Source organism: Prosopis cineraria, unplaced genomic scaffold (assembly GCF_029017545.1).
Source record: "Prosopis cineraria cultivar Desert tree isolate PC_DT_omini unplaced genomic scaffold, ASM2901754v1 PC11, whole genome shotgun sequence".
NCBI lineage: Eukaryota > Viridiplantae > Streptophyta > Magnoliopsida > Fabales > Fabaceae > Prosopis > Prosopis cineraria.
The window spans coordinates 42,043,243-42,052,545 of record NW_026555342.1 but is presented as its reverse complement, the minus strand read 5'-3'; positions in this window follow the sequence as shown (position 1 = coordinate 42,052,545).

The window sequence follows — 9,303 nt, the reverse complement described above, 5'->3', positions numbered from 1 at the left end:
TATAAGTTGGAGTGCCCACAAATTTCATAATATTTAAAAGTTAAAATTTTTGGTACTAAGGATTATATATGAAAGTTGGGCGTTAATGGTGGGGACATTTTGGAAAAGGCAAAAGAAAATATTTGCGAGGACAGGAGTTACACGTGAGCTGCTGAGCTAAAGGAAAAGGAACCACGAGATGAGAGCTTCAAGAAGAGGAAACATGAGCTACTGGAAGACCATGAGTTGCTGGAAGACATGAGTGAGCTGAGAGTTTGAAGTTGAGAGCGAGTTTGGACAAACACCACCTACACAAGCTAGAAGAGGATAACACAAGCTAGAAACCATGAGCTGGGAGAGCTGAAGGCAATGTGAAGGAGTTGGGAGTTGGGCGAGCTGGAGCTAGCATTATGTAAACGATGTAGTAAAGAAAAAGAAGAAAGTGACAGTATAACTAGGTGAGCCAACGGTCGACTTTTTTCAGAACAACAAGACAAAGTTGGACACTTTTTAGAACCAATAGCCACCTCTGCCCATGTCCCCATTGCATATTCCTCACACTGACAAACACTACTCGTTACACGGCCTGCACAGCAACACACACTGCACTATATTTTAATTTTGTTAGAGAGGTGGCATTTTTAAATGGAATAAACACCACCTCTCTCCTAAAAAAATTATATCCAAATACTTATATTAGTTAAAAATACACATAATTAATAATAGTTATTATATTTTTAATTTAACAATAATTATTCAAAATATTAGATATACCTACAAATATTAATTTATAATTATAAATATTTAGTTAATAATAGATATATGTATACAATTAAAGTACTAATAAAGTACTTATAAAAATATTAATATAGTTATTGCTATTAATAATTACCTATATTGCTCAGTAATTATAATCAAACAGATATTAAATAGTAGTAAAAATAATAATTAAATATTTAATTAATATTTATTTATTAATATTTAATATAGTATTTTTTTTAATAAATGATGTACAGAGGTGGTGTTTGTTCTTCAAAAAAATGCCACCTCTCTAAATAAAAATTAAAAAAATTAATAATTATTTATTAATATTTGGTGAATTATTTTTTTAATAAATAATGTAGAGAGATGACGTTTGTTTGAAGAACAAACACCACCTCTGTGAATAAAAATTAAAAAATTTTAGCTGTAATATTTATTAGCAATAAGTATATATTTAATTAAAAATAGATATATGTATACAATTAAAGTATCAATAAAGTACTTATAAAAATATTATTATATTTATTGCTATTAATAATTACATGTGTTGCTTAATAATTATAATCAAGCAAATATTAAACATTAGTATAAATAAAAACTAAATATTAAATTAATTATTATTTATTAATATTTGATATTTTATTTTTTAATAAATGATGTAGAGAGGTGACGTTTGTTTGAAGAACAAATGCCACCTTCCTAACTAAAAATTTAAAAAAATTAGCTATCAAATTTATCAGTAATAAGTAAATATTAGTTAAAAATAGATATATGTATACAACTAAGGTACTGATAAAGTACTTATAAAAATATTATTATAGTTATTGCTATTAATAATTACCTTTATTACTTAATAATTATAATCAAGCAAATGCTAAACATTGGTATAAATAAAAACTAAATATTTAATTAATAATTATTTATTAATATTTGGTATATTATTTTTTTATAAATGATGTAGAGAGGTGGCGTTTGTATGAAGAATGAGCGCCACCTCTATGACAAAAAATTAAAAATTTTAGCTGTAATATTTATAGCAATAAGTATATATTTAGTTAAAATTAGTTATGTGTATACAATTAAAGTACTACTAAAGTGCTTATAAAAATATTATTACATTTATTGCTATTAATAATTACCTGTATTACTTAATAATTATAATCAGGAATCAGGAAAATATTAAACATTAGTATAAATAAAAACTAAATATTTAATTAATTATTATTTATTAATAGTTAGTGTTTTAGTTCTTTAATAAATGATGTAGTTTGAAAAAATGCCACCTCCCTAACTAAAAATTAAAAAAAATTAGCTATCATATTTATCAGCAATAAGTAAAAATTAGTTAAAAATAAATATATGTATACAATTAAAGTACTAATAAAGTACTTATAAAAATATTATTATAGTTATTACTATTAATAATTACATGTATTACTTAATAATTATAATCAAGCAAATACTAAACATTGGTATAAATAAAAACTAAATATTTAATTAATAATTATTTATTACTATTTAGTATTTTATTTTTTAATAAATGATGTAGAGAGGTGGCGTTTGTTCTAAAATGCCACCTCTCCAAATAAAAATTAAAAAAATTAGCTATAATATTTATTAGCAATAAGTATATATTTAGTTTAAAATAGATATATGTATACAACTAAAGTACTAATAAAGTACTCATAAAAGTATTAATATAGTTATTACTATTAATAATTAGCTATATCACTTAATAATTATAACTAAATAGATACTAAATATTTAAAAAAATAAAATATTGAATTAATCTTTATTTATTAATATTTACTATATTATTTTTTAATAAATGATGTGCATAGGTGGCGTTTGTCTGTATCATAAATGCCAACTCTCTCCTAAATATAAAAAAAATTTATAATCTTTAATAAAAATAAATAAAATATTATATATCTATTAAATATAAATAAAAAATTATAATTCAATACAATTAATTTATTATTATGTAATAAAATGAGCAATTCCTGAATTTGTATTATTTAAGAATATATGTAGATTAATAGTGATAATTATTACATGTTTTATTTAGTAATTTTTTTAAGATTGGTAGTGTTTGAAGTTTGTAGAAATGTCACCTTTTTAAGTTAGTTATTAACTTTCTTAATAAATTAGAGAGGTGGCATTTCTTTTATAAATTATTAACAAATTGTACATATAGATTATTTATACTTATTGTGTATTTATAATAAAATAATTATATAATATTACAAAGCAAAATAATTATTTATAATGAAGTAGAGAGGTAGCATTTAAATACTAAAATGCCACCTAGTTGTTGATCAACATATATCTGTGGCATTTCATTTTAAAAATGCCACCTCTGTGAATTTACTATAGCTATAAAACAAAAATATAATTTGAAAGTTGTGGCATTTGATGAAATAAATGCCACCTTTCTTCTTTGGATTTGAGATTGATAGCATTTCATCTTTTATTACTACGATGCGTGCTATTAAATATTATTTTTGTAGTAGTAGTCTCTCCAAGGGCCCATCAGCATAAGTGCTATTCTTAGACTATAACATTTCAGTATCTATGCATATTAAATACATTTAACTTAATTAATAAAAAATTGAATTAATTAAAATTTTAGTTTATTTAAATTCATTAATTATATTTTATTATTAATGATTCATTTTAAATTGTTGCCATATGTTTCACAGACACATTTAGCCAATATTAAAATTTGTTATTTAATTAATAAATATGGATTATTAAATTAATGAATTTACAAGTTTATGACTGTATCATTTTGTACTAGTTATTTTGGAAATTGTGGCAAAAAGTATGTCATTAAATTATATTTTGCACTAGTGAATCTCTGGTTGTAAGCACCACATTGACTTCATTAGAGGCCAACATCTTCACTATCACCAAACCTATCACTTTTTTAGTCCTAGCCATAATGATGTACTTGAAACCAACCACAAACAATTCCAGTAGAGTATATGCTAAGATATTCAATTCACATCATATAGATGACACATAAGGAGAAGGAAGAATCATATTTAAGGACCTCTTAAGAAAATTAGTCATAGACAATGACTAACATATAATTGTTTGTTTTTACAATAGTAGTAGTGACTTATTTTTTCCCCTAATGGTAACTTGTTGTTAGTCTTTGTCTAAGAATAATTCTCTTAGGAGGTCTTTAGATGCAATTCTCCTTGATAAGAATAGGCATAAAATTGAGAGTCTTGGTCCCATAAGAACTAAGAATAAGGAAAACCTTTCTTTTGCCTCAACCATAAATGGTGAGATGAGATTTGCTGACTGCATGTTATCTATAGACAAGGACTAATAACAAGTCCTATTTGAGCATAAGCAAGTCCATATTCCTCTTTTAAAACAATTCACCATTCTCTGCTAGTCTTTATCTATGAATAAGTTTCTTTTAAGGTCCTTGAATGTGATTCTCCCTTTCTTTTGATGATTTTGATAAGTGAGATATGAATTAACCACTACTTGAATTAACTTATTATTTGTTGTGAACAATAAAAATACCAGGCTTGCTAGAGATCCTAAGTCTCAAATGATAATAAAGGATTCTCATACTCCCTTATCATAGTTTACTCTAATGTAAAGATATAAAGGAATTGGAATAACAGGTTTTGATTAATAGAATATGCAAATTACAAAGTCGAAAAGTTACAAAGCAAAAAATGACACTAAAACTACATGAATGGAAAGGTAAAAGTGTAATAGGCTTCAATGATTGATTATTATTTAGTCTTTTCTCTTTGTCACCTTCTCTTTCTTTTAGAGTGGTTTATTCGAGATAGTTGCCCTTACAGAGCCTGGAGCTTGTTAGCAAAGTATTAGGGATTCAATAGACATAGTCTGCAAGATTCATGGCATGATCTTCTTATTTTCAATATATATAGGTTTTCATTATTTGCCAACTCATGTCCTTGAAATGTTCTTGGATAACTGCCATGGCCTTGCAAGATTCAGGGGCTTGTTAAGATCACAGTCTACGATAAGGAAAAGGTCTAGATAAGAGTCCTAAGGGATTCATAAACATGAATTGACCATGATCTGGACTGGCCTTATTATGGGATCACATATTGGACCTGACTCTTCAGTTACTCAACCCATTTTCTACTATAGTCATGGTAAATGATGTTTCAATTTTAGCCCAAACAATGCCCTTTGTGTGCTAGTGGATAGTAACTATAAGTTAGGCAACATCTTTGAAAAATGACTGAAATATTATTTCATTTCTATGTACCTTCTTGACAATATAAATTTCCCCTTCTCCCTTTCATCAATCCTTCCTATTTACTCTGCCATTTCTTGACCTTTAAGCTTATGCACTTTGTTGCTTATGCTTCTTTGTTCAATTATGGCTTCCTTTGTTGTTGCTACTACTTTTAATGCTGCTCTAACCAATACTCTTACCACGACCTTACACAAATCTCTAGCCATAGTTTGAAATCTCTTCGATACTTTATGAGGACTTATTACGGTAAGTACTTTATCTTGAACTCGTATTTTTCTTAGTTTGAATTTTTAGTTTAATGTTCTTTCCTTCTTTTACTTAGGAAGGTTTGTCATTCCATCTGTGCATCATTTTTTGGTAAGATTCTTTTCTTAGGTCAAATCCTTACATTTTTAGGGATTAATGCTGATGACATTTTACCCTTTTTCTTCAGCACTTCTATCTAGAGCTTTCTCCTGACCAATCAGAGTAGCATAGGGTTTTTGCCTATAGGTTCATATCTATTAGAAGCAACAAATCCTACCTAATCGAACCTGTAGCCCCTGACATCAATTCGTGACCTTACATTAGCTCGGGTGACCTTACCCTTCACTGAATCTTCTTATAGGAAGCTCTACAGCTAGCCTCGATCTCCTCGTGCTTGGACTAAATAGGTTAAGCACTTGAAAACAACCTATGAAGGGTAGTAGAAGGAAATAGGTCTTTATGAACTAATCCAGCTTTCACAAGTTAATGTCGATATTCTTGTTAGTCTGTTGAAGGCCATGTTAAGCTTCTGGGCTCCTAACTGTAATGCCTTCTTCGAGTTAAACCCCATGATCATTATACTTTTAGATATGTTCATGTTTCTAAGGTTTCCAATTACCAAGGAAAAAGATTTCTTTGCTATCCACGAGAAGCATGAATCATATGTCACTTTACCCACCAAGCTCGAGTCCAATATCAGGGGCTCCAGTTCTTACACTCAGATTATGGAGTTATTCTTAGAGAAGTCTATAGATGAGCTCGTGACTCTTATGAAGCACCTAGATTTTATTTGGATTTTGCTAAGTTAGTAGATCCTAGCCCCAGAGGGAGGAAAGCTCGTGCACTTTCATTTAAGGGTAGCCCAATCCCTTCTTTATGGCAATCAAATAGCTCTAGGGACTATGTTTCTTTGCCATCTTTATGATGGTATGAGGGAGTCCATGCAAAAGAGACTCATTAATAATTTCTATGAGCCTATTTAGTTTCTTAGCTTATAGACCATTGCTTACTTTTTAAAGCTTTACTAGGAACCTTTCCCTCAAGACCTAGGCATTTCCTATCCTTTCACCTACTTGTTAGGCATACATATGTTGAATTAAGAAATTGACTTCTTTAAATTTTTTTGCTAATAAAATTGATCTTTATGGTGGTCTTTAATGGCCTTAAACATTCCAAATCATCACCTTCCTACTTGGTGTAAGTTTATGTTGCAGAAGAAGAATAAACTTGCCTTTCTTCTAAGAGATAAGACCTTCCTCTTGGCCACCACACCTAGGAAGATGTAACTTCCTCACACTAATTCTTCCTCTAAAGCTTTGAATATGTTTGTAGAGTCATATCATCCTTAGTTAGTAGCAGGCTAGTTTAGACTTAGTTAGTGTATCCCACGTAGTCTATCTCCTCGAGTTCAAGTGAAGTTGATGGATAAAGATGCTATCGCCTAACTGGCTATTCTCTATACAACTTGGTGCGATGTAAGGTAGAGATGGTGGATCGAGATGCCTTCCTTCATTTTAATAAGTGGTAGCCCCAGAGGTTTAAGCACATTATAAAGACTCCTACTAGTGAGTGTTGTTTTAATGTTTGTGCTCCCTTTCTTTTACATTCTTATTTGTTTCATATATCTTTTGGTTTGTGTAGATAGGAATTGGGCACAATCTTTCATATTGGTAAAACTCATAAGAAGAAACATGGATGCTCCTTCCACTTCTGAGAGCCCCTTCAATTGAGAACTTTGTCAGAGAAATTGAGAAGGATGATGAGGCTTCCTCATGAGCCTTAGTCAATAAGACACTAAATCTTAAAAAGAAACAACCGTTGGGTAGTGTAGAAAAAAGGGAGAAAGTTGCTAAAAGGAAACTGGTGCAATCCTCTTTAGCTATTCCTGATCAATTGGTTGAATTGAAGAGAAGGAAAAGGACTCTATCACCTTCATTAATCACTACCAGATGATCTTATCAGATGAATCAAAAGATGGTGAACCAATTCTTTTTCAAACTAGTGGTTTAAAGGCTTAAGGAGCTCAAGTAGTTGTAGTAAAACATCAAGTGGTCATTTCCATTGCAGCCTCAAAGATTTTGCCAATCATTGCTCAAGAGGTGGCTGTCGGGTTAATAAATTTTAAGGCATTTGTGTTAGATCAGCTTATGCTTGGTGACACTAGCACAATTGTCATTGATCCTCCAACAAAGGAACTCTCATAAGTCCCCTTAGCCATTAGCCTTGATATGTATGTATTTGAGTCAACTACCCTCGAGGTTAGGTTAATAAGGCCATAAGCCTTGAGATCATCCCTTACTCAGCAAATAAAGGCAAGACTATAGTAGATCTAGACTAGGTATGTTTTTTCTCTTAGTTTATTTTTCATTATTACTCTGGCACTTCATTGACTCATTATTTGTGCTTCTTCAAATGCTAATCTCAATATTGATAGCCCCTGCTAATACTCTTTTAGCTTTTCTCCATATCTCTGATAAGGAGGTTATTGGGGATGCTTAGAAGGTCATCCAATTCCACATGATTTAAATACCATGTTACTCCTAGAGCAAGGTTATGAAGAACTCCTCTAAGCTATATCAGTCCTCGAGAAAGCAATTCCATCACTTGAGGTGGAGCTTCTTTGTCACCAACTCCTTGATTGTTATGGCATGATGAACTAATGTTGTGTAAAGTTGTCATCCTTGTCATGTTGGACATAGTGGCTTGTGACATTATGTTTAGCTTAAGTTTTGATCATGACAAATATAGATGAGTTAATTATACTTATGCCTAATTGTTTTCATTTATATAGTAGTTAACTATGATTATGGAACAAGTGCTTTAAAGTGTTTTTACTTATATTGTTTCATATTTCAAAAGATTTGGAAAAATGATTTATGTGCATCAAATTTATTTATACTAACATATTTTTCCTTATCTTAAATTGATTCTATATCCAAGAGTATTCATAGTATTATCTTTTATGACTTGGAGAGAGAGATATATATATATTGATGTTTGGACTAATTATTTTGTTCATGATATATCATTTAAGATCGTCCAAAGTACAGATGAGAGTGAGCATGAAGAGGATGAAATCAAAGACATCATTAGCATGCATGTCACAGTCAAGATGAAAGAACATAAGGAGAAGGATGGTCCAAGAAGAGCTTAAAAAAATTGAAGATATTTTTACAAGCTTGGATGCACCTTGAAAGCATTGGACTTAATAGGTATAATATCAATAGGCTAGAAATCTTTATGTTGAACTCATTAATTTAGATATGAAATATTAGCTCAAGTTATTTTAAATCAAAATATGCATTTTAACTCTTAAGAGAAAGAGTGAGATATAATTTTCTATAATCATGTTTTTTTTTATCTTTGATCACATATGTCTCAAAAAGTTTTAAATTTTTTGATTACTAACTCCATAAATTTTTCAAAGTTGTTCCATTGACTCAAAATAGAGTTAAGTTGAAAAAGTCATGAATAATAAAAATATAAGATTTAAAATGGCAATCGTGCAGAAAATCAATTTTGACATTTGATCATGTCTCTTATTATATCTCTTACTATATAGGTCACTAATGTGAAATATCTCATTTAAATCATTTTTCAATAATAGTTTATTTATTTAAAATGGAGTTCTATTGAGAAAGATATAAATTTTAGAATTTGAGTGTTAAGATATTAATTCTGCACAACATTCAGACTTGGCCTTCATTCACTCTTTTGATTATATCTTAAAATTTATGATGAATTTAAGTATAAAACTATTTTCATTGAAAACTAGACTTCAAGATCTTTCCAACGATAGATAATTTGTTAAATTTGGAGTTATATTGAGTAAGTTAAAACACTGTGAACTTATGTACAGTGACTCCTCCAAAACACGAGTGGTTACAACTTGGTCCCTTATGCGATTCATCCAAAAATAGTCTCAATGTCCAAATCACTCATGAAACACCTTATACACATGCGTGAAATGTCATCTAAAAGCTTTATTTTTCATTGAGTAGCTCTTGTGGTCTAAAACATGCGTGAAACATCCTCCGGAGCCTTGTTTTTTATTC